This window comes from Canis aureus, chromosome 1, assembly GCF_053574225.1.
Source record: "Canis aureus isolate CA01 chromosome 1, VMU_Caureus_v.1.0, whole genome shotgun sequence".
Taxonomy (NCBI): domain Eukaryota; kingdom Metazoa; phylum Chordata; class Mammalia; order Carnivora; family Canidae; genus Canis; species Canis aureus.
In genome coordinates, this window is record NC_135611.1 from 99,570,028 (window position 1) to 99,595,214 (window position 25,187).

General features: G+C 43.3%; 2 protein-coding genes across 10 annotated transcripts in view; one reads left to right on the forward strand and one right to left on the reverse strand.

Moving 5' to 3' along the window:
- The window catches only part of CENPP (centromere protein P), a 222,945-nt gene that overhangs the window by 12,568 nt on the left and 185,190 nt on the right, over positions 1–25,187 (reverse strand). The window lies entirely within an intron of this gene.
- Positions 18,032–25,187, forward strand: part of ECM2 (extracellular matrix protein 2) — a 33,111-nt gene continuing 25,955 nt past the window's right edge. For 2 of the 6 annotated variants that reach the window (XM_077911032.1, XM_077911053.1), the window contains exons 1-2: positions 18,043–18,220; positions 18,573–18,622. The gene's annotated coding sequence lies outside the window, so the exon portion shown is untranslated. Of the gene's footprint in view, positions 18,221–18,436; positions 18,623–25,187 lie in introns of those variants that run through there. The other 4 variants (XM_077911064.1, XM_077911073.1, XM_077911048.1 and 1 more) reach the window with 4 other exon arrangements.

A 25,187-nucleotide genomic window follows, 5' to 3' on the forward strand; every position in this document is an offset into this window, starting at 1 on the left:
AAGGGCACACCTTTCAGTAGGTATTTTTTTTATTTTTCCCTGGAAAAATGCACAGTGTTTATTGCTTTTCTGTGCATTCTGAATCATGTCTTCAGGACATTACCACTCTCCTGGTATTTCAACGTGTGGAAAAGCTTAAAGTTGTCTGAAAACATGGAGATTTTCCTGTTGACTCCCTGTTGGCTCATTTACACAAAAGCTCAATTGCCTAACACTCTCTATTCTGAAAACACAATCCACATGATTTTGTTGAACTAGAATTAGTTGGATCACATTTGATATAAAAGGGCCAAAACCTGAAACTTAGAAATCTTTGCTGCATGAAAATCCGAATGTAAAAATGTTTGCGCGTCTATAAGCTTTTATTTATCTTTCTTAAACTTCTTCTGTGAATAATTCAGCTGATCAGAGGCCGAGGCTGAAGTGGGAAAGGCCTGAAGAATATTGAGCTGTACTGGGAACAGAGTGCTGCTGAGCAGAAGGGCTGGAGGGGAGCTCAGGCCCCAGGGCCCCAGAGGCCGCAGCATCCACGGTGCAGTTGGCAGCAGCGGGAAGTGGAACCAGAGGCCGGGTCACAGCTAGGTTGACCATTTCTTTTTTTTTTTTTTTTAAGACGAAACAGCCAAAGGACAGATTCCAGTTTCCTAAAAGTGGTATTTCAGCCTTGGACAAATACAAATTCTAAGCTGTTTTTAAAATCAAGTAGCTGTAAGCACAGCATTTACACTTTTGTAACAAAAGGAGGGTTCTTTTTGTACAAGTGCCACACACAGGATGCCAACCAGATGGGGTTAACTGTCCTCATAAAGCAAGAAAATGCATAGATAACAAAGCTTGATTCTGGAAAAAAAACTTAGAACAATAGTTAACAGTTTGTTATATTTGTTCTCATCCTGCAGAACAGGAGGGAGATGGCCCTTAGCCCAAGGGTGCCCCACGGACCCCGGGACTGGACTGGCTTGGCCTTCCAGGGCCACCTGCACACACTGGTTCCTTTCCGTCCACACCTTTGTATGCAATCGTGGTGATGACACTCTTGCAGAGGGCTGGTGGACAGCCTCAAGACCTGCTGTATGGAAACATGGTTATGGACGAGGGAAAGTGTGACTAATCAATCACAGGAGGTGGACAATTACCTCAAACACGCTTCTCCTGAATAACTAAACTTTTAAGTTCTTGGGGAAAATATAATCAGCACTTTTTTTTGGGGGGGGGGCGGTAGACAGTGATGGTCATACTGTGCAGTTTGTGTTTATCAGGCAAATACACTATTTTAAACACATTAAAAGCATCATAGTCAAAGCCAGAATCAAAGCTGGTAGACTCAGGATATATGAACATACGGTTATTCTCAACTTACATTACAAATGTACCTTGTAAGATAAGGTAGTTTAGAAAGGCATTCAGTAATAATTTTAAATTATTCATAAACAGCTTGAGACAGGATAGTTCCATAAAAAAAAATTTCTAGGATGCTTAGGATAAAATCTACCATAAAAGCTTACAGAATCCCTTCACACCCACTAGACCAGCTACAATAAGAAAGAGACGGACACCTGGTGGTTCATTTGGAAGAGCATGCAACTCCTGATTTCGGGGTCCTGAGTTTGAGTCACATCAGGGGTAGAGGTCACACGAATAAATAAACTTTAAAAGAAAGGGGCAAGTGTTAGTGCGAGTGTGGCACAGGGGAACGTAACATGGAGCAGCCACGTGGTGAAGCAGCGTGGGAATTCCCCTAGAATTCTGGAATGATCCATTTGTGCAGGAAGCAGAGTTGTAATGGTGCTTAGTTACCAGATGCCATGTCTGCCCACAAGCCGGAAGGACACAGACCGTCTGTCCATCCTGCCACCCCAACGCCCCTGCATGGAGGGAGCCCAACAAGGCCTCTGCTGTCTGTGATGCATCACCTCCCCTCCGGGACCCGGAGCAGGGCCTGCTGATCCAGGCTTCTTAACCCAACTCACATTTTCTATCTAATGATCCTTTGTTGTTTCTGATGATTTTTTCAAATAAATCTCCTAATTTTCTCTGTAGCAATGTTTAACCTGTTGTTTGATTTATCCATTGGCTTTAAGATTTTAAAAATTCAATGACACTTTTAAAAAGCACATATCAATTTCTTTTTTTAAATAGGTTTTTGTAAAGACCTGTCCTATATCTGAATTAGATTTCTAGTTGTTCAGTTATTATGTTGATGACCTTAAGCTTCTACCTCAGAGTTTTTGTCCAGGGTTCTAGAATTCTCACTTAATGCAAGTTTGTTTTTTCAATTAATGTGTAGTTTTTAACATGCACTAGCTTCAGCGGGTTCATTTTCTCATGTGTCAGTTCTGCAGGAAGGGCTGTAACTGTCTGTGGCCACAGCCTACCTTCCTTCCGGGCATCTCCTCCTACCTGGCCCCCTGCAGCCCTGGGGACCTGCCCTGGCTTTCGTTTCTCACCTCATTTCCTACTCTTCTTTTTTTTTAATTTAACAACATACTTAAAACATGTTAAATTTAATCCAAAATTTCTGTACATTTCAAATGGGGGTGGGTGGGTGGGCAGGAAAACAGGTGTATTATCTCATCCTATTTCTAGAAGCATCCCACTCTTCTTTTTGGTAAGAAATACCCCCATTTCCCTTTCTCTTACATTATGCAGGTGTTAACACCACATTCCCACTATGGCAGTTAAGTGGTTAAAGATCAGACTGCCCCCTCATCACCAATTCCAGGCCTCAACCCCTCCATAGTGAGTGTCTTACGGTTCTTCTCCCACCTGCACACTTCCCTAGCCCCACAGCCAATAGAGGAATCGTGGAGCAGAAGCTGCTGGCGGGGATGCATGATGGTGCAGCTGCTCTAGCAAACATACTCACCGTGTGGCCAGCAGGCCCCTGTCCAGTATTTATACAAGTAAAGTAAAGCTTATGTTCAGAAGGGCTCAGAGGTACAAACTTCCAGTTCCAATTCCCGGGGACATTATGCACAGCACAGTGATCACAGTTAATAGCACAGTGTTACATGTTTGAAAGCTGCTACAAGAACTTAAAAGTTCTCATCACAAGAAAAAGCAATCTGTGTATACCCAGCGCGTTGATGGACGTTAGAGTCACCGTGGAGATGATCCTGCACTGTAGACAAGTATTAGATCATTATGTTGTACACGCAGAACTAATATAATGTTATAGGCCAATTTCACTTCAATAAAGAAACATTAATGTTCACACAAAAATACTAAAACGTTTATAGAAGCTTTAATGTTAATCATCCTAATGTCCTTCCACTGGTAAGGCCCATCGCCTGGCCATGGACATGCATACACTGTGCGTTATTCAAGCACATTCTGCTCAAAGACCCACACTGGAAAGCCTGCGTACCGTATGGGAGTCTGGAAATGACAAAATTACAGGTTCACAAAAGAGCTGGATGGTTGCCAGGGGCTGGAGGTGAGGACAGAGACTGACCGACCGCCACGGGTCACCAGGGAATTTGTGAAGATGGAGGGAGTTCTTGATTGTGCGGGTGGTCACAGGGCAGTGTGCATTTGATGAGTGACTAAAGATTCACAGGTGTATGAAGATCATCCCTCAGGTTAAAACAGCTCAATATAAAGAATTTTAATAAATCAGATCACACTACACCCACTGTTTTCTCTCATTCTTTGCCCAACAATGTGTACTGCAGAGCTTTTCCTGTGTTCCTTTAGTGGCTGTGGCCTATCCACCATGTGCACGGATCAGGGGTGTATCAGCACACGGTGGTGGTGGTGGTGGGAATCTCCTCAGGGGAGGGCAGGTGTGGGCACCAAATGGGTGTCTACCCACTGGCACCTTGGGTCTCTGGGCGCTCTCCTAGGGCATAAGGCCGTTCTCCGGACACAAGAACTCAGTGTGAACATCAGGACTGACAGTGCCACACATCACCAGAGGGCATGACTGAGTTCTGACTCCTACAGTGAGGGTCCTGGGGAGCGTGTGTGACTGGCTCTGGCTCTCACTATGGCCGGGCGAATGCGCTGGCACCAGTAGGGAGCAGATGTGCAGGGGGAGGAGGCCAAGGTTGGAGACTGGTCAGCAGTCCAGTATCAGAATAGGGTCCGGCTCCTTGTTACATATTATCACTAATTTCTTGATTCTCTAAACAGCATTCACATCTCTCCAACAGTGTCCTCCCTCAAGAATGTAAAGTGATTTTTTTTGTGGAGTTGAGAATAAAGGCTGAATCTCTAAAATATGTATTCAAGGAGCACAAGGCTGGCATAGTCTGTGGAGCATCCAGCTCTTGATTTTGGCTCAGGTCATGATCTTGGGCCGTGAGACCCGGCCCTGTGTCAGGCTCTGAGGAGTCTGCTTCCCCTCTCCCTCAAATAAATAAATAAAATCCGTAAGATGTGTATTCAAGACCTTCTGTGACATACCCCCCCCCCCCCCCAGCTGGCTTGCTAGCTTTTGCAAATGTGTTGCCCCATTCATGAATATACACAACCTGTAAGAGTGAAAGGGAATAAAAGGGAAGTCTGGGAGGATGACTGAGAATCAAAGTTTTAAACAAGAAAGTAAAAACAGGGAAGTTTTTAGGTACTTGCTTTAGCATAAAACCTCCAGGAGTTCAGGAAACACTTGGCACAAGACATTAGTGACTACTGCACCTCCTGGCACAGATGCCTGCACAACAGACCATGGGCCTAGTTGGCTACAACTAACATGGAAACAAACCCTGAGCACCTACTCTGTGCTCAAAGCATGTGAAGCACATACTTGGGAGAGGCCTCCTCTGATCTAGAACGCCAACAGTGGCTGGAACCAAGTGAACACACACCTGGAATCGCTGCCCACGGTGGACACAGTGGACGCAGCTGCGTGATGGACGGGGGTGCAGAGGAACCAAGAGAGCGGCCCCCCGAGAGAACACGAGGACAGGGCAGGCAGAGCAGTTCGATTTGGCTTCATTTCCCACTTGACACAGGGCCCGAGCGAGGCTCAAGATGGGTCAAGAGCCGAAACAAAGGGGAGCCTCTGCCCCAGGGACAGAAAGTTTGGCCATGGCCCAGGGCTCTACTGGCCTATCCTGCCCTCCACAGACACAAATAAGGTATTTCCACCATGAAAACATTAAAAATTTACTTTTGCTGTTCTGAATTACAGACACCAAATGACACAGTGTCATAAACAGATGATGGCATGGCTGCTATCATCCTGATTTCAGAATGGAATTATTGTTTCATAGAGCCTGCTTGAAATTAGTCTAAAAGCAAAACAACCCTCATCCATTAAGGAGTTTGCTCTTTGTATATTATGACTAATGGTTTTTAACCACCCTCAAGAAAAAAAAACACCTCTCAGTAATTTAAGTATATATTCAGAAAAATGCCAAGGATGAAATAAAGCATTTACAATCCTGAATATGATTAAAGGACAATTCTCCTGAGAGAGCCATAAGCCATGCAAAGTTTCTATAATCAGGGCAGCCCAGGTGGCTCAGCGGTTTAGCGCTGCCTTTGGCCCGGGGCGTGATCCTGGAGACCCGGGATCGAGTCCCATACAAGGGTCCCATATCGGGCTCCCTGCATGGAGCCTACTTCTCCCTCTTCCTGTGTCTCTGCCTCTTTCTCTGTTTCTCATGAATGAATAAATAAATAAAATCTTAAAAAAAAAAAAAAAAGATTTCTATAATCAGAACACAGCCTGGGTGGCTCAGCAGTTTAGCACCTGCCTTCCGCCCAGGGCGTGATCCTGGAGTCCCAGGATCAAGTCCCACATCAGGCTCCCCGCATGGAGCCTGCTTCTCTCTCTGCCTGTGTCTCTGCCTCTCTCTCTCTCTCTCTCTCATGAATGAATAAATAAATAAATCTTAAAAAAAAGATGTCTATAATTACTTATAAATACTGTTATAAATAAATCAAGCTAAAAGGAAATAAATCAATAAATACTCACAGCTTAACAGGTACAAAGTTTGCCGTAGGCCACACAACAAAGCATCAACACACGTCTCCCTCACCAAGTGAACATAAACACTGATTGGAAGAAAGTCATATTAAGTCTTTTCTTTTTGCTACCAAAGCTTCCCCTTGGACAGGCTCTGTGCAAGTTCTTTTGTGGAACACGTGCACACACACACGCAGACATGCACACGTACACACACACACGTGCGCACTCCCTCATATCACCACTGCCTGGCTGAACTTGTCCGACTGCACTTGACCTTGACCCCGGAAATCGCAGCTGACAGGACCAGGGTGAGTGTGGAACGCAGTCAGGCCCCATCAGGTTCTCTGGAGAAAGATGACCCAGGGTCAGACCATCCATCTGGGCAGTTGCTCACACTGAGGGTTTCCAGGCTTGGGCTGAGTCCTGCCCACATGCCTGTCCACACAGCAGGAGCTGGTTTGCAGGATGAAGATGCACAGAGAGAGCAAGGGGAGTGTCCTATGTAAGGGCTGCCTGGAGCGTGAAGGCCACCCCACTTCTGGTCCCCGGCCCCCGAGGTCCCTGCTGCCCTCTGAGACGAGGGTGTCCTTCCGGACACAGTCTTGGGACGTGGGCTTCTAGACTTTAGCCAGTGTCTCCACAAACACAACAGTCCTAGCTCTCTTAGTGACCATGCGGATTCAGGGTGAACATGGAAGACAACTATCTAGGACAGGAGTGAACAGGAATGTGAAAGGAAAGGACTGAAGCAGGCTCCAAATTACTCATTTTCACCGTTGGTCAATCTCGAGAGTCCTGAAACAGTTTTTAAACAGTTTTTTCAGCTTTATACTTATTTTCTTGTGGAGAAAGCTCACAACCTCTTTGTTCTGCTGTAGTTTAAAAGTCTCACCACAACAGACTTTTGTTAAATTTTTTGCTCTTTGCCTTCTTTCTGAGCTTTTTAAACATCCCCCCTACCCTCACCCTGGGCTGGGAAGTCACACCTCTTTTTCCGCTTGTCCAACCTGAGACACTTGGTCATGCTCTGCTCCTTGGAGACAACATCAGTCTCTGTCCTCTCTGTGAACAAATGACTGCACAACAGCACTCTCACTCACTCTTGTACTGCTGTGTATTCTTAAATTCTAGCTTAAAAACACAGACCTCTGCATTCTTTGGATTTTATTATACAGTCATTGTTTGATGTATTTACCATATTCTTTGCTCTTTACTGCCTCTTGTATCTCAAATCTTCCTTCTGGGATCGTTTTCCCTCTACCTGAAGAATATCCTTTTGCTCTGACAGGAGAGCCTACATTGTCTTTTTCTTTCACGTTTTCCCAGTTTCCTGAAGATGTAATGGAAACACAACGTGTTGGCAGGCATTCAGGGGTAGGACGAGTGATCTGATGCTTGTATGTATCATGAACAACAACCATGTTAAGTCTAGTCAACATCCTGTGATGAGAACTTTGAGGATCTACTCTCTGAGCAAGTTTCAAGTAAGGATACTTGCCCCGCACCCCCAGGACTGACCCCCCCTCACTGAAGTCCGAACCTTCTGACCCCTCCACCATTTCCCCAGCCTCTCAGCCCCCATCCCTGGCAACACCTGTCTGCTCTCTGTACTGATGAGTTTGATCATCTTTTTAGATTCCACATGAGACTAGGTGACGTTGGTCTCTCTTGGTCTAACTTGTCTCACCTAGCGTCATGAATGCCCTAAAGGTCTGTTGGTGTTGTCAGAAACGGCAGGATTTCATTCTCCTCAGGGCTACATGACATCCCATTGTGTGTGTGTATGTGTGTGGGCCACATTTTCTTTATCCATTCCTCTGTCAAAGGACACCAGGTAGTTTCTGTCTTGGCTACTGTGGTAATGTTACAATGAACATAGGAGTGTACATATACTTCACTTTCATTTTTGAAAGATTTTTTTTTGCCGAATGTAGCAGGTTTGATTGCATTTTCTCAGTATATTGAAGTTATCAGTGGACTGGTTTCTGGTTTACACAGCTGCTGCAGAAAAGTCAGTTTGCTACTTTGAAGGTGAATTGGAATTTGTTCTCCCGCTGGCTGTTCTACCGATGTTGTTCTTCTCTTTGGTATCTGCAGTTTCACTATAATGTATTTAGGTGGGATTTTTTTTTTTTTTCCTGCTTGGATTTGATTTGGTTTCTTGAGACCAAATCTTAAAGAGTGAATGGAACATGTATAAAGAATGTAGGAGAACGCATGAGTGTAATGCACATGTAGCGGTCTGGCTGGCACCCCAGGGGTCGCTGCACCCTCTGCCCAATCACATACCTTCACTTTCCTCTGACAGCAACAATTACCTTGACTTTTTTTTTCTTTTAAAGATTTTATTTATTTGAGAGTGACAGAGAACAAGTGATGAGGAGAGGCAGAGAGAGGGAGAAGCAGACTCCCCGCTGAGCAGGGAGCCTGATGCAGAACTCGATCCCACGACCCTGAGATCATGACCTGAGCTGAAGGCAGCACTTAACTGACTGAGCCACCCAGGTACCCCAACTACCTTGACTTTAATGAAAGTAACTTCCTCCTATTTCTTTACAGTTTCCACATAATTGTGCAACCCTAAAGCCTGTCTTCAGCTTCACCCAGTTTTAAACCCTGTGTAGACAGATTCATAAAACATATTGCTTCTAGTGTGGCTTCTATTCCCCAGGATTCTATTGGTGAGAATTTTCCACTATGCTGTGCATAACTCCATATTGCCTGTTCTTTCCAATTCTCAGTGATATTTCATGACATGAATATACCAATTTATCATTTTTTCCCATTCTACTGTTAAATAACATTTGGGCTATTATGAATAATGCTGTGTTGTTCTAGTGCGTGTTCTTTTTTTGTGTGTGTAATTTTATTTATTAGAAAGACCAAGTGCGCATGAGCGGGGAAGGGGGTACTCATCCCTAACAGCTGATCCTGTCAGTATTTTTACTATTAGTCATGCTGGTAGTTATGCAGTGGTATCTCATGGTGATTTTAAATACATTTTTTCCTTGGGATGCCAGGGTGGCTCAGTTGGTTATGCGTCAGATTCCTGGTTTCCCCTCAGGTCATGATCCAGAAATTGAGCCCCACATGGGGCTTCACATGTACCTCTTCCTGTCTCTGCCCCTCCCCGCGCTAATACTTGATCTATGAATAAATAAATCTTAAAAGAAAATATTTTCTCTTACTTTACTACTGAAGTGAAACATTTACATGTGTTTAATTTGAACTCTTATTTCTGTGAACAGTCTGTTCAAACTACTTCCCTCTTATTTTACTGGTTATCTTTCCCTATTGATTTCTGAAGTTCTTTACATATATTGACTGGTATGGTATATACCAAACGCTCAATAAAATGTATCTCCCATATACACTGTGTATGATTGCTCTTGCCACTCAATGTAGCCACACCAACAAATACAAACCTACTTTGTTATTTTGACGGCAGTAAGTAAAAGCTCTCTCAAACTCCCCTTCCTCTGTCTTGAACCACTACAGTGGTCCTTTCACTTCAGAAGCCAGGCTATTCAGTTCTCTTTCTGAAATGCAGAACTGGTTATGCTCCTGCCCTGCTGCTTCTGGGTAAAGCCCCAGACCTTCAACATCACTTTCAAAGTCTCTGGGGATCTAACTGCTGTTCTCCTGGACTCAAGCCTGCAGAACTCACGATTGCCTTTGTTTCCCACCACCCATGAGTTTCATGGCAGACCCTTCCCCTACACTGCACTCTTGACGAGAGCCTCGTCCTTCACCTTACCCATCTGTATCTGATGCTTAAGTAACCTTTGAGTTTCAGTTTACATGTGACTGCAGTCATATTTAACAAACTTGCATCTGTTAGGCTTGAGACTATGCCAGACATACAGACAAGTCAAGAAAGCAGCCAGAGATTACCAGGCGATCACATTCACCTGGAGAGAAATTATAGCCTAAGGTTAGGAGAAGGAGGAGGAGGGACCATCAGGGATGAGACAGGGTTGAAAAGACCTAGAGGCCTGAGTCGGGTGGAGGTGGGCCACGTGCTGCATGCTGCTGACCCAGCTCTGAAAGCTCCACACAGGTGTCCCCTGCCCATTTCCATCACGTACCACATTCCTGCCACAGAAATCATCACATGTCCAACACAGAGGCAGCCATTGTCTGATTCCTTAGCAGACATGACTCTAATCAACTCTAAGGAAGAACTATGTTAGCCTTTATCATTGAGAGATTTCAGCAACGAGCTTGAGACTCACTCAGTAAAAACTTGTTGAACTGAATCACCAACACACACATGTGTGCGTCCTTGAGTTTACACACCACTTGGGGAAGACGGAGTAGGGTAGCCAGGTGCCAGGGGAGAGCTGCCTGGAAATGGGGGCCTCTATGAGGGTGTGGGAAGAGCAGGCATCAGAAAGCGCAGGCTCAAGCTCATATAAGGGGGATCTTCGTTTGCTTTCACTGCTACTTACAGCATTGAGGCTAGATGGAGGTGACACCTGAACCCTTCACTGGCAGAAAGATGCAGGATAAAGACGGGCATTGCATTTCAGGTAGTGTTATATATGCATTACTTGCCTCAATAGTTGGTATGCTTATGGATGATTTTAGGCTTTACATTTTCTAGTAATATCTAAATTTTCTATTCTGCTATAATTTGGGGAGAGGGGTTAGTCTTCTTCTTTTTAAAATCAGCATTTCATTTGGGCAAAATGAGAACTTATATCAAAAGCAGTATCTTTGCACATATACAAAAAAGTCAGTAATTTCCAGAACACTAGTCTTACAAAAATCCCATAAATCCTTAACAACAGTTTGAAGACTGTATCCATATTTCTGGCAGAATTAAAATTAAGCTTTCTCCTTAAGAATGGAAATACGGCATAATAAATGAGGTGAATATGAATTTTTTCCTACTCCTGGACACAAAGATTCAAATGGAAATGAAAACATGACATCACCCACCAGTAATGAGGAAAAAATGAGGTCGTGGACAAACATACTTTGTTCTGATTTATTAAACCTCAGGCGAGCTTCACTTTATCCCCCAAGAGTGATGGGCAACACTGGTTGCCAAAGCCTTCATTTTTACTAAATATCTTTGTAAACATTGTGGTTGCTCTGGTCTGTGGCCACGTCCCTCAGACAGTGTATCAGTGGAAAAGAATCTCCATTCCCAGCAAATGTTAAAACTGCCATGTGTCATCTTCTCACAAACCTCACGCTAAGCATGGGTTTCAGAGTCTCTGCAGGACAAATACAGGAAAAGGCTAGTTCTGGAGGCTGTGGCTGCAGCGGCTCCTCCCAAAGCAGGAACGCCACGTCTAAAGTGCCAAGGAGAAGCACGTGAGGGGAGGGCAAGACCCTGCCCCTGAGGAGGGTGTGGCCTGGCCACCGACCCTCGCTGGGGGCAGCTCCCCATGCCAGCTGGGCCCTGACCACTGGTGGTGACGGTCACTCCCTCTGCTATCCAGGCCCCAGCACTCTGGCTCTCACCCCCTAGCAGCTGCCTCTCATGGCCTGACAGGCATGGGGAGCCGTGCAGAGAGGAGGGCTGCCGCTGCCCGGGTGGCACCCAGCGTGGTCTAGCTCAGGTCCCAGGGTGGAGCACTAGGAGGCCAGCGGACCAGCAGCTCCAGCTGAACAGTGGTGGAACACGAGACCGGACCAGCTCAGAGTCGCTGGTCCCCCACATCCCAGCAAGCCAGGAGAGCTATTCAAGTCCAAGAAGCTCTAGTGTCCTCAGGTTTGGGAGTGCCTCAGCTGTCCTCCTTTGTAGATTGGAGGGTAGGCTGTGTGCCATCGGGCCAGAGGGCCTACAGAGCTGGTAGGTGCAAGGCACCCAGAGCACACCGGGCCCAGTGCTGAAGCCCTCACTGTCCATCCTTCGCTGCCCTGCCGTTCTGTCCTGCCTGGTGTGCAGGGAACAGGGAGGACTGCATTCTACCAGGGGATGTCCTGGGAATGTCTGTCCAAGGTTATTTTAAAATTCAACAGAACTATTTAAGTGCCGAGTGACGTGCATTCCACCTTTAACATTGAATGTACACTCTTATGGCAAAAAATGACTGACTATAGTTTTTAAGAATGGAAATTAAATTATAAATACCAAATATGAGGGGCTTTTTGGTACAAAATTTCTCTTGTAACTGTTGTCTTGAACTCTGGTCAGAATATTACAAGTGTAACAACAGGTTGGTTTGGAGAAGCAAAACAATACGCTGGCTTCAGGGACATGATATAAATGCATGTCTCCAACCAAACCTAAACCTAAATAAACAGCTATAAAAAGCAGAAAATTGAACTTTTAAAATCTTTCAACCAGCAGATACATAAATCTTGCATCTCTTTCAGAGCTTAGGACAGATCTGTGGCTCATGGGCATGTGTTAGAGCAATGTGACCAGTGCTTGATCATGTGGGCTCAGTGAAGGAAAAAGATCACTGGGGAAAGCAAAGACAGGTTGACAGGGGGCCAGTAAAAGATGATGAGAAAGAAAAGCAGCAAGAGGGAAGAAAAGATTTACTTCCAAGGATCAGGAAGCCAGTAAGATGATGACAAGACAGGAGAAGGCTGGCCAGGAGGACCATTAGCAGGGCCCTTCCATGACAGATACCAGCATCGCTGCTGCATGAGGGACAGGTGGGAGGGAAAGCGGAGAGGTGCTTCCTATACTTTTCTAGAACTTGAGAAAGTGGGAAGAAGGGACAGACAGGGTGCTGAGGACAGCCAGATGAGACATAGGAAACTCAAGTGTGCCAGTCAGCGAAGAACAAATCAGGCCTGCCCAGTGCCACACTCCTGCTCCAAGGACACCATGCATCAGGCTCCACCATGATCCCTCTGAGACAGGGGCCATGTCCAACACCTGTGCTTACAGTCACTCTCTCAAGACAGGTGAGTCACCCCGATTCAGGCCACAAGTGCCAAAGGATGGGCACTGGGAGGTGTGAATTCACATCAGGAGCAAGCTAGGACACCCAAGCTCATGGAGACACTGTGCAGTCCTGTATGCAAACCTGCTCGCCCCTCCCAGTTCGGCCTGCTGTGCTTCCACATCCCCCAAACCAGATTATCGCAGAAGGGTGTCCTTGGTTTGAGTCGCACTCTCAAGAGCATTCCCCTAATCTCAGGAGCAAAGTACATTTAAAAACAGGTGGCATCATAGAGGTCATCCTGGGGAGCTGAGCTGTGTCACAACAAAACCATACATGCAAGTCCTTACACACCTGGACTTCTCCACCCATAGTGTTGTCTTCCTTAAATACTATGGTTTCCACTGATGATCCTCCTTGGCTTCCAATCTTAGTCCCACCCTTAGTCCTGGGTGAGAGGGGGTCTCTGGATGGGGCCCTCCTCTGGCCACTGACACCCAGAGCTCCAGCCCAACTGGTTTTGTTTCCAGGGGCCTCGCAAGCCCCTTCCCTGGCTTGGTCACCCTGAGGACACACTGCAATGCTGTGGGTGACCCTGGCCCACAGGATTTGCCTGTATGGGCTGGGTGTTCACGGCTCGGGGCATCACACAACACCAGGTAGAAGGGAAGTGTCGCAACTCAGCGCCTGCTCCTCCCTGAGCCACCACATCACCATGTTCTCACGGATGCAAACTGAGGAGTTCAGGATTCTAAGTGTGATCCCAGATCTCTGGGTCATTATAAAGGATACATGAGAGGGGAAGAGAACGGAGCCCAACATCATTGATTGTAGCCCTCACAAGCTTGGTGTGTAATGCCGCACGTTTGAAATATTGCACATGAGCCTTTATCTGAACCCCTCTCACTCCCTTCATCCTTTCCAGTCTCTCGGACTAAACGTTCCTTACAGCAAAGCAGGGAATGTCACTCTGGATGCTTTACTCAAGTCTCAAAATAAGGAACTGGACTCCATCAGATTTTTGCCTCCCATCCAGGCTTCAGCACCCGGCATCCTTGCCTTCTCACCTGGCACGTCCAGCACGGAGATGTGGGTGCTGGGCCCAGAGAGCTGACCTAGAGCTCTCTGGCAGCCCACGTGGGCCACTCTAAGCCTGATCACTTGGGAGAAGGGGAGCCCCCAAGAAGGACGGACCCCCAAGGTCCTGTGGCTTCACAAACCACCTCCAAAAAGGAGAATCAATGGGATACAATGGTCAAGTCTGTGTATCTGGGACCCAGCAGAATGTCTTACCAGCTGTGTGGATGCGTAACCTCACCCGGCAGCTCAGGCGGCAGGTGTGCTGGTGAGAAAGGGGGTGTGTGTGTTGGTTTACGCCAGAGCCCACATCAGCCTGTCTGTACCTCTGTGCACACATACAGGCTGCAGCAGGACATAGCCGCTTCCCACGTACAGTCTCTCGGGTTCCCTTTCTCAGTCCCTGCAAACAACCAGCTGAAGCGAGGCAACCCCATGCCTGGCAGGGCCACTGCTCTCATGCAACAAGGAGCCGAATGGACCAGTTGCACCAACGGTCACAACCAAACCATCCTAATTACCCCAGCTCCTTCTCATAAGAACTAGAAATGGGGGAAAGTCTTCTGCTTTGTTCTGCTTCAACAATGGCTTGGCTATCCTTTCATCCTCATGTTCCATATACCTTTTAGAATTTGTCAGGTTCCACTGGAAAAAGGGGGGGGGGGTTTATAAACTATTACGATTCAGGTTAAAACTGTATCAACTCCCATCAGTTTAAGTAGAAATAGTGTCTTGTCCCCCGAGGGTGGGACCTCCTTCCTCATGCTGCTTCTTTAATTTCTTTCAACATTTTCTCTAAAGAGACCTTGCTCATAATTGCTTAGATTTATTCCTAAATACTTGTTATATTTTTTAATATATTTGCTATTTTAAAGCAAATCTTTCTTTCCTTTCATTCTCTAACTGTAGAAAGAAACAACTGATTTTTATATATTGTGTATCTGGAACACACGTTATAGGATTTAATGATTTCTCTGAAAATTATTTTTGATTTTCTACATATATAACCATATCATCTGGGACTAATAAGAATTTTTTTCCTTCCATTACTTAATTTGTTTGTTGTATCTTTTTCCTTTCTTCTTTTTCTTGCTCTCCTCCACTGGCCAGGACCATCATGAGCCTCCTCGTCTTATTCCCAGAAAGGGGAAAATTTCAGTATTTCACCACTGAATATTTTTTAAATAACAACTTTACTGAGATATAATTTACATACCATAAAAGTCACCCTTTTAAAGTATACAATTTAGTGGTTTTTAGTACATTCCTAGTGGGGAGTCATCCCTACTGCCTATTTCTGACAACTGTGGTCACCCCATAAAGCAACCCTGTCTCTACCCTGCCACCCCAGAGACCACTCATCCATTCCCCACCATGGATTTGCTTGTTCTGGACACTTCACATAAATGGAATCTTACAGTATGTGTCCTCCTGTGACTGGCTTCTTGCGCTGAGCATCGTGTTTTTGATGTTTATCCACATGGAACAAGTATCAGTGCCTTCTTCCTTTTTATTGCTGAAAAATATTCCACTGTGTGCATGGACCACATTCATCAGATGGGACATTTGGGCTATTTCCACATGTTGGCTGTTATGAACAGCATAGCAATGAAATTAGAAATTCATGGATAAATTCTCGTGTGGATATGTATTTCCTCTCCTCACGGGCACACAGCTAGGGGTGGAAGTATGCTGTTTTGTAGATATTGTCAGTCTAAGGAATTCCTCCCATCACTAGGATGCAAAAGCTTGCTTTTTTTCTTCTTTAAATAGTAACATGATCGTATTATGTTTGGATTTTTTGTTTTGTTGTGCTGTGTTTTTAGTTTGGGTTTTATCCTTAAATCAAGCAGGTATTTCTTGAATAAGCCCAATGTACTCATGACGTATTACCCAAAATATATTGCTGATTTGGTTTGTTAATATTTTGTTTTGTGAATCTATGCTCATACATACTATGATTGATACTTTTCCTTTCTTGTAATATTCTTGCAGGCTGTTACATGGTTATACGAGCCTTAAAACACTGTCTGATAAAATTTGATCAATTATACAGGCCTGTGATATTCTTTGTGGGAAGATTTGAAACTATGAATTTGACTCCCTTAATAGACAATTCTGATTTTCTATTTCTGACAGTTTTATTAAATTGTATTTTCTAGGAATTGTCAGATCATCTAGCTTTGCTGGCATTAAAGCTGTCGATAATGTCCTCTTTGTGTTCTTTTACCTGCTCTCAGAACCTATATGACGTTTTCAAGTCCTCACACTGGTGACCTGTACTCACCCTCTGTTCCTTCATCGGCCTTGCTACTGATTTTATTAGGTCTATTAAAAAACAAACCCAGCTTTTGGCACTGTAGATACTATAGGCTGTAAAACTGTTTTCTATTTCATTGATAATTTTGCTCCTTGACATTTCTGGCAGACTACCCCAAGGCAGGAAGCTACCCAGAGGCTCCAAATGTTGTTTACACCACACTGGTAATTTTAAATTCTTATAGTGATCAAGAATTTTGTCTTTGATGCAGGTAGAACCACCCAACCTGCCAGTATTTGATACAAAAAACCATGCACTTTTAAAATCTATGCTACTTGTATGTATTTGTATTACCTGTTCCAGAATATGAAAATCATTAAAAAAAAAAAAAGCAACAGCGAATTGGGCATTCTATATGTTTATGGTAATCGTACACATTACAGAATCTTTGAAGAAACACGGGCAATGACTCAGGAAGGGGCACATTGACGATGTCACGGGCACATTCACACACTAGCCCTCCACTTACATGTGAATATTCCTCAGACCTAAATCAGGGCCAGCAAATGAAGCAACTGTCGTGTCTTGGTGTGAATTAGCTGAAGGCATCGTTGGCATAGGAAGGGAGACAAAACAGATCCCAGGAGGGAACACCCATTTCTGAGAGGGACCTCTGTAAAATTTCCAAAATTTAGCTGTATTGAGGTGCTACCTACAAGGTTGTCACATGGAAAACAACCACACCCTTATAAGAAAAACTAACTCACTGGTACTCCACACCACAGGGGTAAAAATTCTCCAAAGCGGACTTTCCTCAAACACATGTTCTGGAGCTGAACCCAGGCTGGCTGCCCCTGTGGCCTGGGTGCCAGAGACCCACTCGCATCCTGAGTGGGGTCAACGCCAAACTGCAGAGCAGCTGTCGGAGCCGAGTTTCAGGACATGGTTAAGGCTGCAGTAATAAAGGGGAGGAGACCTCCAATACCAGTATTTTCCATGTACTATGTGGTTAAAATAGTTTCTGCAGAAGGATTCATGTAACAGTCAATTAAGCCACAAAATGTTAGAGCCGGGACCTCAGAAACAAGAGTCCTGGTCTCTGCAGCCCCTCTGTCCTTGCATCATGCCAACTATTGCTCTTCCTCCGCAATGCTACTTCAAGTCACTTCTTTCTGGTTGTTTAAATTCTTTTAAAAAGTTATTCTTTTTCTGATCTGGTTATGAAAAGCTCAAAATGTTATAAAAACATAGATTACATAGTAAAGTCCCTGCATAATTCCATCACTCAGAGAGAACCATTATTAATAATCTGAGATTTACTTATTCTTGTTTGTTCTGCAGAAGGGTGCTCACTCTTTGCATTAGAGGAAGGTAAGATAACACAGCACATGCACAGTTCTGTCCTCTTTTCCTCTGGGACATTGTGGACAACTTTGCAGGCCTCTGTAACAAGTATCCACCTCTCCACATAGCTTTGTGGCAGCACACCTTTCCCTGGTAACACAGACCTCTCCTGCTCCCTCTGCTGCTCCCCCTTGCTCTCTCTTGCTCTGCACTCTCTGTCTCAGATAAATAAAATCTTTAAAAAAATAAAAAATAATTTTTAAAATAGCCATTATATAATTACCTAGCCTATGACAGGCATTTTGCATACGTTACTGATTTTATTTGCCACAAAATTCTAAAGGTAGATACTATCATCTCAGTTGTACAGAAGAATAAACTTTAATCAGAAACAACAGTAATTCATCCAAGGTCCCCATAAGTGGGAGGGGGAATGTGGGGCAAGTCTGGAACCCTGACTGATCTTTGACCTGCTCAATTGTAGTTTAAAAAAAAAACCTAGGCCAAAGTAGACAACCAATTCGCCAGAGTAACCATGATCAGAAGGCTCAAAGCTCCTTTGCACATTCTCCTGTTATGGCCTCAAGGTTGGAAGTTACATAATTTCAATGACATTAATATGTAACAGCTCTTTGATTTGTTTTGCTTTGTTAACAACACTGCCTTCTGGACTGAGGGAGCAGGCACAGAGGAGCCAGTGAATGCTACTGAAGGCATCCCGGGAATGCACAGTCGTCAACGTGGCAACAATGGCGTCTCTGTAGTCTGGTAAAGCTCAAGTGGTATCACGTTGGCGGGTGTGAGCTTTAAGATTTCCTTAAATGCAAACAGTCAATGGAAACCACATTCTTAATCAGCCTCTACTGTGCTTCCAGCCCCGCCTTCCTGGCCTCCAGACTAACGCTTTCCCTGCTTTCTGCTTCTTCTGCAATTTAGAAAAAATATTTCCCTTGGTAACCATCTTCCCTGGTTACTCTCTTGGCTGTTTGCACAAAGATCTGAAAAGCATTTATCCCCAAGGGAAGCAGTTATTTTAGATTTTACTAAGAAGTCAGTTAACATTTCTCAACAATCCTCTTTCTTTGTTTTAAAGAAAGCTCTGGTTTTGTTTCATTTTCAGCTGGAGACTTAAATGACACCAAGCAAAACCTACTTAGTTTAGAATTTCAGGTAAAAAAGTTTTAAATTTTAAGTTTCTACTAAAGCATGTGGAATGGTTTTAATATTTGGGCGTTTTATGTTGCAAATGTGTTTAACACTTGAGGATATTAGCTCTTACTAATAGATTTTAAAAGCTTAAAGTGTGCATTATGCTGCTTACTTGTTTTTTTCAGGATGAATACTTCCCAAGTGTTTTGAACTTTTATGGAATTAGGATTAAATTTATTCTTATATGTTTAAATAGAATTACATGTTCAATAGAAGTATAAAAGTTGATTTGAAAATTATATTCTTTATTTTTAAGACCTAAAAGAACACAAAGTATTAATTAAAAATGTTTCTCATTTTTAAGCCTGTTGAGTAAAGTTAAAAGAGACAACAGACATTTTGTTTTGTGTAAAAGTTTAAAATTCTCAATTTAATATTCTAAAACTTACTTAAGACAGTTGATGAAAAACTTTACATGGAGAAAAACAGTAAGTTAACCAAGACTTACAGATGGTATTTATGTCAGGATAGAACAGGAAGTGCTAGAAAGAAAAATTTACTTGATCAAAATAATACCTACTGTGATTAGAGTACCATAAAATTTTACCTCTAGAAACATATTTACTCAGTTGTAAAGATGATTAAAGTATTAAATGCAATGAAAAGGTCTATAAATCACTGAAAATAACAAAGGCCTAGGCATCAATTATAAAATCAGTATTTTGAGGCCATTTTGTAAAAATACTTTAAACATTTCAATGAGACTACTTAGATTCGGACTTTGTTAAAATTGAGATATCTCCGTAAATTTATTTTTGTACATGTATTTAGATTTCTGGATAAATAAAGGTGAGCCAATTTGGGGGAGGGAAGAGAAAGCCTAAGGGAGATATCTCCAGGGCAGGGATGCTGGGGGAGGGCGAGTCCAGGTAAGGCCCTGGGACTATGGACACCGAGACCCTCCTGGAGTGTCCCCAGAGCCCCTGTCCAGGGCTGAGCTCCTCATAACTCTCACCCATTTCAGAATGGGGAGTCTGTACAGACGGCTGTCAATGCAAGACAATTTTGAGAACTTGCTGCACACGAGGCGCAGCCACGACGCTCTCCATCAGAGCCCACATCCCCACCTCTAGCCCAACTCCTCACCCTCTGCCCCCCTGCAGCCCAGTCAGGCCCCGTGCCAACCTGTCTGCTCACTCTCGAATCTTTTACCATATCAACTGCCCGGTGGCTAACATGCATACCCTTCACATGTTAGTTCTCCTAAAACTAGGGTAAATTACATAAATGTGTTTTAATGTAGTTTCATCTCAGTGACCTCCAGCAGAGGTTTTGAAGAGACAGTAATTCCTGGACATACATACTGAGCAAAGGTCTGCATGCTGAGGTTAGCAGACAAGACAGGCTGCTCCTTGTGGAGTTGGAGTGAAGCGGTGGTGCGTCAGAGGGTAGTCCGTGGGTGAAGGGCCTGGGAGGAGGACTTGGCAGTTGGAGTTATAAAAAGAATCAGTGACTTTGAAGAGGACAAACCTAGTGGACGGCGCCCGCTCTCCTCTCACTACACCCCAAAAGTAACAGAAGATCTCTCGCAAACAAAGGCCAGGGGAGTATGCAGCTGTCCTAGGAGGTAAGAGGGGAGAAGCCCCTCAGACCAGGAAGAGGATGAGCAAAGGAGAGCTTGGGTGGAAAAGCAAGATGTCCGTATATTTAAAAGATCTCAAGAACAAATTAAACCCAAAACTGAAAACAATCCTACTCATTACAGAAAGACTTTGAATATTAAAGATGAGGTGAAAATATTGCAAGGGGGGGAAGAGATTTGTTACAAAGAGATGAGACTGACATTTAACTTAGACTTCTCATCAGTAACACCCGACCTAGAAGCGAATGGGCAACAGCTAACATTTTAGAGGAAAACAATTTTGAAATCATTATTCTACTTCCAACTAAACAATGATATATTCTGACTTAAAATTTCAAACATTTTAAAACTCAAAACATTCTTTTAGAGAAAGAGGATATATTATAGCAGGAAAAAAAAGTAATCCGACGGAACTTCTGGTTCTGATAATGCAGACTAAGCATTTCAGGGCAGAAGCTGCTGAGAATAATCAGAGAGGAAAAGAGCAAGACTAATATTTGGGATAGAACTGAAACAAACCAGCTTTTGAACAGCTTTTCTTCTAAAGGCATCTAGAAGGAAGGTCCAGAAGAGGCAGCCTAAGAATTTCTGTGTAGCTTTAAAACAGCTTCGGGGGGATGCCTGGGTGGCTCAGGGGCTGAGCATCTGCCTTCAGTTCAGAGAGTGATCCCAGGGTCCTGAGATCGAGTCCCACATCGGGTTCCCCGCAGGGAGCCTGTTTCTCCCTCTGCCTGTGTCTGCCTCTGTGTCTCTCTCGAATAAGTAAATAAAATCTTAAAATCAATCAATCAGCCTCAGGAGGCAAGAGATAAAACTCTAGGAACTGGGGCACCTGGGTAGGCTCAGTGGGTTGAGTGTCTGACTCTTGATTTCTGCTCAGGTCATGATCTCAGGGTCATGGGATGGAGCCTGTATCAGGCTCTGTGCTCAGTGACGCATCTGCTTGAGGTTTTCTCTCTTCCTCTGCTCTTCCCCACCCTGCTGCGCCTGTGTGTAGGCTCTAACTCTCTCTTAAATATTTATGTGAAATCTTTAAAAACAAACACAACAAAAAAACCCCATCTAGGAACAGGGCCATGGCAGCAGCAGGGTGAAGGGAGGGTGATGCGGTGTAGTCCCCAGGCTTTGGTTTGAGACCAGTTTCATCAGTAACTAGGTACAGTGAGGCTGCACTTCACGTCACTCAGTCTATACCTGCTGGTGCTTAACTTCATGCCTGAAGCAGATGTAAATCCTTCTGGGATAAAGAATGTATCATCCAAGGCTTATACAACAGCTGATGCGCAATCAAAAACCATGAGGCATACAAAGAAACAGATCAAGACTACAGCTCCAAGGAAATAACAGACAATAGAAACAGACAACTCAAGCGTCCAGAAAATGGGAGTTTTCAGACACAGAGTTTTAAAAAAATGTGATTAACATGTTCAAATAGTTAAAGGATAAGAATGACACTGAGAATCAGAAACAATGAAAAGTCCCTGAAAACTTAAAAACGAAACCCCACAATAACAGAAACAAGGTGTCAATGGATGGATTTCTGCTGGAGAGACAGTAACCTGGGACAGAGGTTAAAGGAATGAACAGAATAATTCATGGAGTGTCAGGGTGAAGACGACGAGAGAGCAGACACGGGGAAGCCATCACACCTGCAAGCTTGGCGGTGAATAGAAACAAGACCGAAGTGGGACAGTATTAGGTAGAGATGAGGGCTGACAAATCTCCAAATTTAATGAGGGCTGACAAGCCTCCAAATTTAATGAACATGAGGCCACAGATTCAAGAAATGCTCTAAGTCCCAAAAAGGATAAAAACAAGAAAATCTGTACAATAGAGCAAAACAGCTGGAAACCAAAGCCAAGGACAATATCTCAATAGCAGCCAGGAAAAAAGTTACTTTTAAAGGAGAAATAAAAAATAATAATAATAAAGGGGAAATCATCAAGTTGGCAGATGACTATGGAATAAACACTAAGGAAACAAGATGTTGGAATGAAATCTTCATAATGCTGAAACAAAAAAACTTGTCAACCTACACTTTCATGTCTAGCAAATAAATTCTTTCAGAATGACATAAAATATAAATCTTTTCAGATACACACACAAAAAGAACTGGTTGCCAGCAGTCCTGCATTAAAGCAATTACTAAAAAGTGTTCTTCAATCAGAAAGAATATAACCCTGACAGAAGACTGGCCCTGTGGAACAGAATAAATAGAAACAAAAGGATAAATGTTTAGGTGATTCTAAAGCAGTGGTTTTCAGTGGGGGCAGGACAATCCCTCCATCCCCCAGGATATACCTGCTGATGTGTTTGCTCATCATCATGGAGGAGAAGGTGCTGGTTGTTTCTACTGAGTAGAGGCCAGGGATGCTACTAAATATGCAAAGGCCAGCCTGCCACGAAAAAAGAATATCTAACCCAAATGTTAATAGTGCTATGGTTGAGAGAGCCTGACCTAAATGAACAATCACTATCATCATCTTCTGAGGACTTAACATAACATGATGGATACAGCAACCATGCTAGGATGTGGTGACTGGAGGTGGAGCTGTCCTGGCCCTTGCATCGTCCAGGAAGAGGGAAAGGTACTAGTTCATATCTATACTAAGACTTGATAAGTTAAGATGTATATGGTCGTCTCTACAAAGAACAAAACAGTAAAAAGTGTAAATTAGTAATAGAACAATAAAAACTCAGTAATCAATTTTAAAAAGCAAGCAAAAATACAAAAAAACAAAAACAAAAAACAAATATCAAAAAAATCCCACAAATGAACCACAGAACAGGCAAGACAAAGCTGGAAAACAGACTTAAGCCCAAACATGTCAAGCGTTACATTAGGTATAAACAGACTAAATGCTCCAATTAAAAGACAAAGATTGTCAGATTGCATTTAAAAAACTCCATGGTATGTAATAGTAAGTATATTGAAAATATAAGACTATAGTAAAATTAACAGTAAAATGATGCAACAATTATATCAAGCAGATGTGTACCAAAGGAAAGCATCTAAGTTACCAAATAAAGTAGATTTTATGCAAAAACAACTACTAGAGATATAAAAAGTACCTAATAATAAAAGCACCAGAAAGATGTAACAATTCTATAATTATAATTCTATAATTGTTCTATATAATTTGAATATACCTACAACAGTCTCAAAATACAATAATAAATAAGACAAATGACTTATAAATATTACACTGTATCCAAAAATATATCCGAGGGATAATATTGTTCAAAAACAAAGGAGACTCTATTATTATTTTTAAACTGAAAATTAAAAGAACACAAAAATACTTCCAAAATGGGATCCCTGGGTGACTCAGCGGTTTAGTGCCTGTCCTCAGCCCAGGGCATGATCCTGGAGCCCCGGGATCGAGTCCCACATCGGGCTCCCTGCATGGTGCCTGCTTCTCTTTCTGCCTGTGTCTCTGCCTCTCTCTATCTTTGTGTCTCTCATAAATAAATAAAATCTTAAAAAAAAAAACAAAAAACTTCCAAAAGATATCTGCATGAGAATATTTGTAACAGTGAAAACCTGGCAAAGAATTTAAATATCTGTCACCAAATTGTTAAATAACTTATGGAATGAAAATAGAGTGGACAGACTAGATGGATTTATATATATCGACATATATGTCCACAGTTTACATTCATGAGTGAAGGGAAAATAGGTTGTAGCATAAGATATAGTAAACAATTCCATTTATGTTTAAATATATGAGTTTATATATGTTTAGAGGGGTCACAAAAAATGCACTGAACTAGAGAGTGGAAAACTAGGTCCCTTAAGACAAATTCTGTTTTTTAAACAAGGTACCATGAGAACATAGTCACGCCATTCTGTTTACTTACCGCCTGGAGCCTACTTTGGGCAGCAACAACAAAGCTGAGTAGTTTCAACAGAGACAGTTGGCCCACGAAGCCTAAAATATTTACCTTCTGAACCTTGGAAGAAAAAGTGTGCCTGTCCTTGTACCAAACTATGAATTATGATTAAGGCAATGTATTTTTTTTCTGCCTTATAAACATATACATCGTTTTGTTTTTAAAATATATATACTACTTTAACACATTTAAACATCTAAGGAAGATGTTTAAAAAAACTATAAACTCTGGAGAGAGGAAAGTGTGTGAACATGGCTTGTATCTTTATTTTTTAATTTAATTTTTAAATACATTTATTTATTTAAGTCATTTCTACTCCAACATGGGGTTTGAACTCAGGACTCCAATATCAAGGGTCACACATTCTTCAAACTAAGCCAGCCAGGCACTCCCACAGCTTGTATCTTTAGATCTCTTCTGGGCTTTCCTATGGACAACAAACTGGAGCCCACCCTAGCGAAGAACGTGCAGCCAGAGCGACCTGAGCACCAAACAGTCTGCCAGTCCTGGGGAAGGAGACTTGTAGGACTCGGGGCAGGTCTGCGTGGTACACAGTGGAGCACCCTTATAAATGCCCGAGGTTGCTGAGAAACACAGCTGCACCTGAGCACAACAGAATTCAAACCGGAAGTAGGATCATTCAAGGACCATTCAGTTCCCGTCACATGAGCATATAAGACTTGGAAATGAGAGCAAAAGAAAACGGCATCTAAACAGGAAAAAACCATGGCAAAGAGATCACCGTATGGAAATGGTTTGTTTATAAGTTATCACTAAAGACCCCACCTAGTCATGATTCATTAGACTGTGCCTGTAAGCAGTGTGCGGCTGTCTTATTAAAAACCTCTATATCTGCTCCTCTAAACCAGGCTTCTTTATGTAGACACTGACATGGTGGGCTGCCAGGGCCCTGTCACGATGGGTGGTCCTGGGCTCTGTGGGAAAACCCCCACACATGGGGAGTCAAGAGTGCCCCTCCCATTGGTGACTAGGAGGGGAGTCCACACACTACCAAATGTCCCCGGGGACAAACGTGTCCCTGGCTGAAAA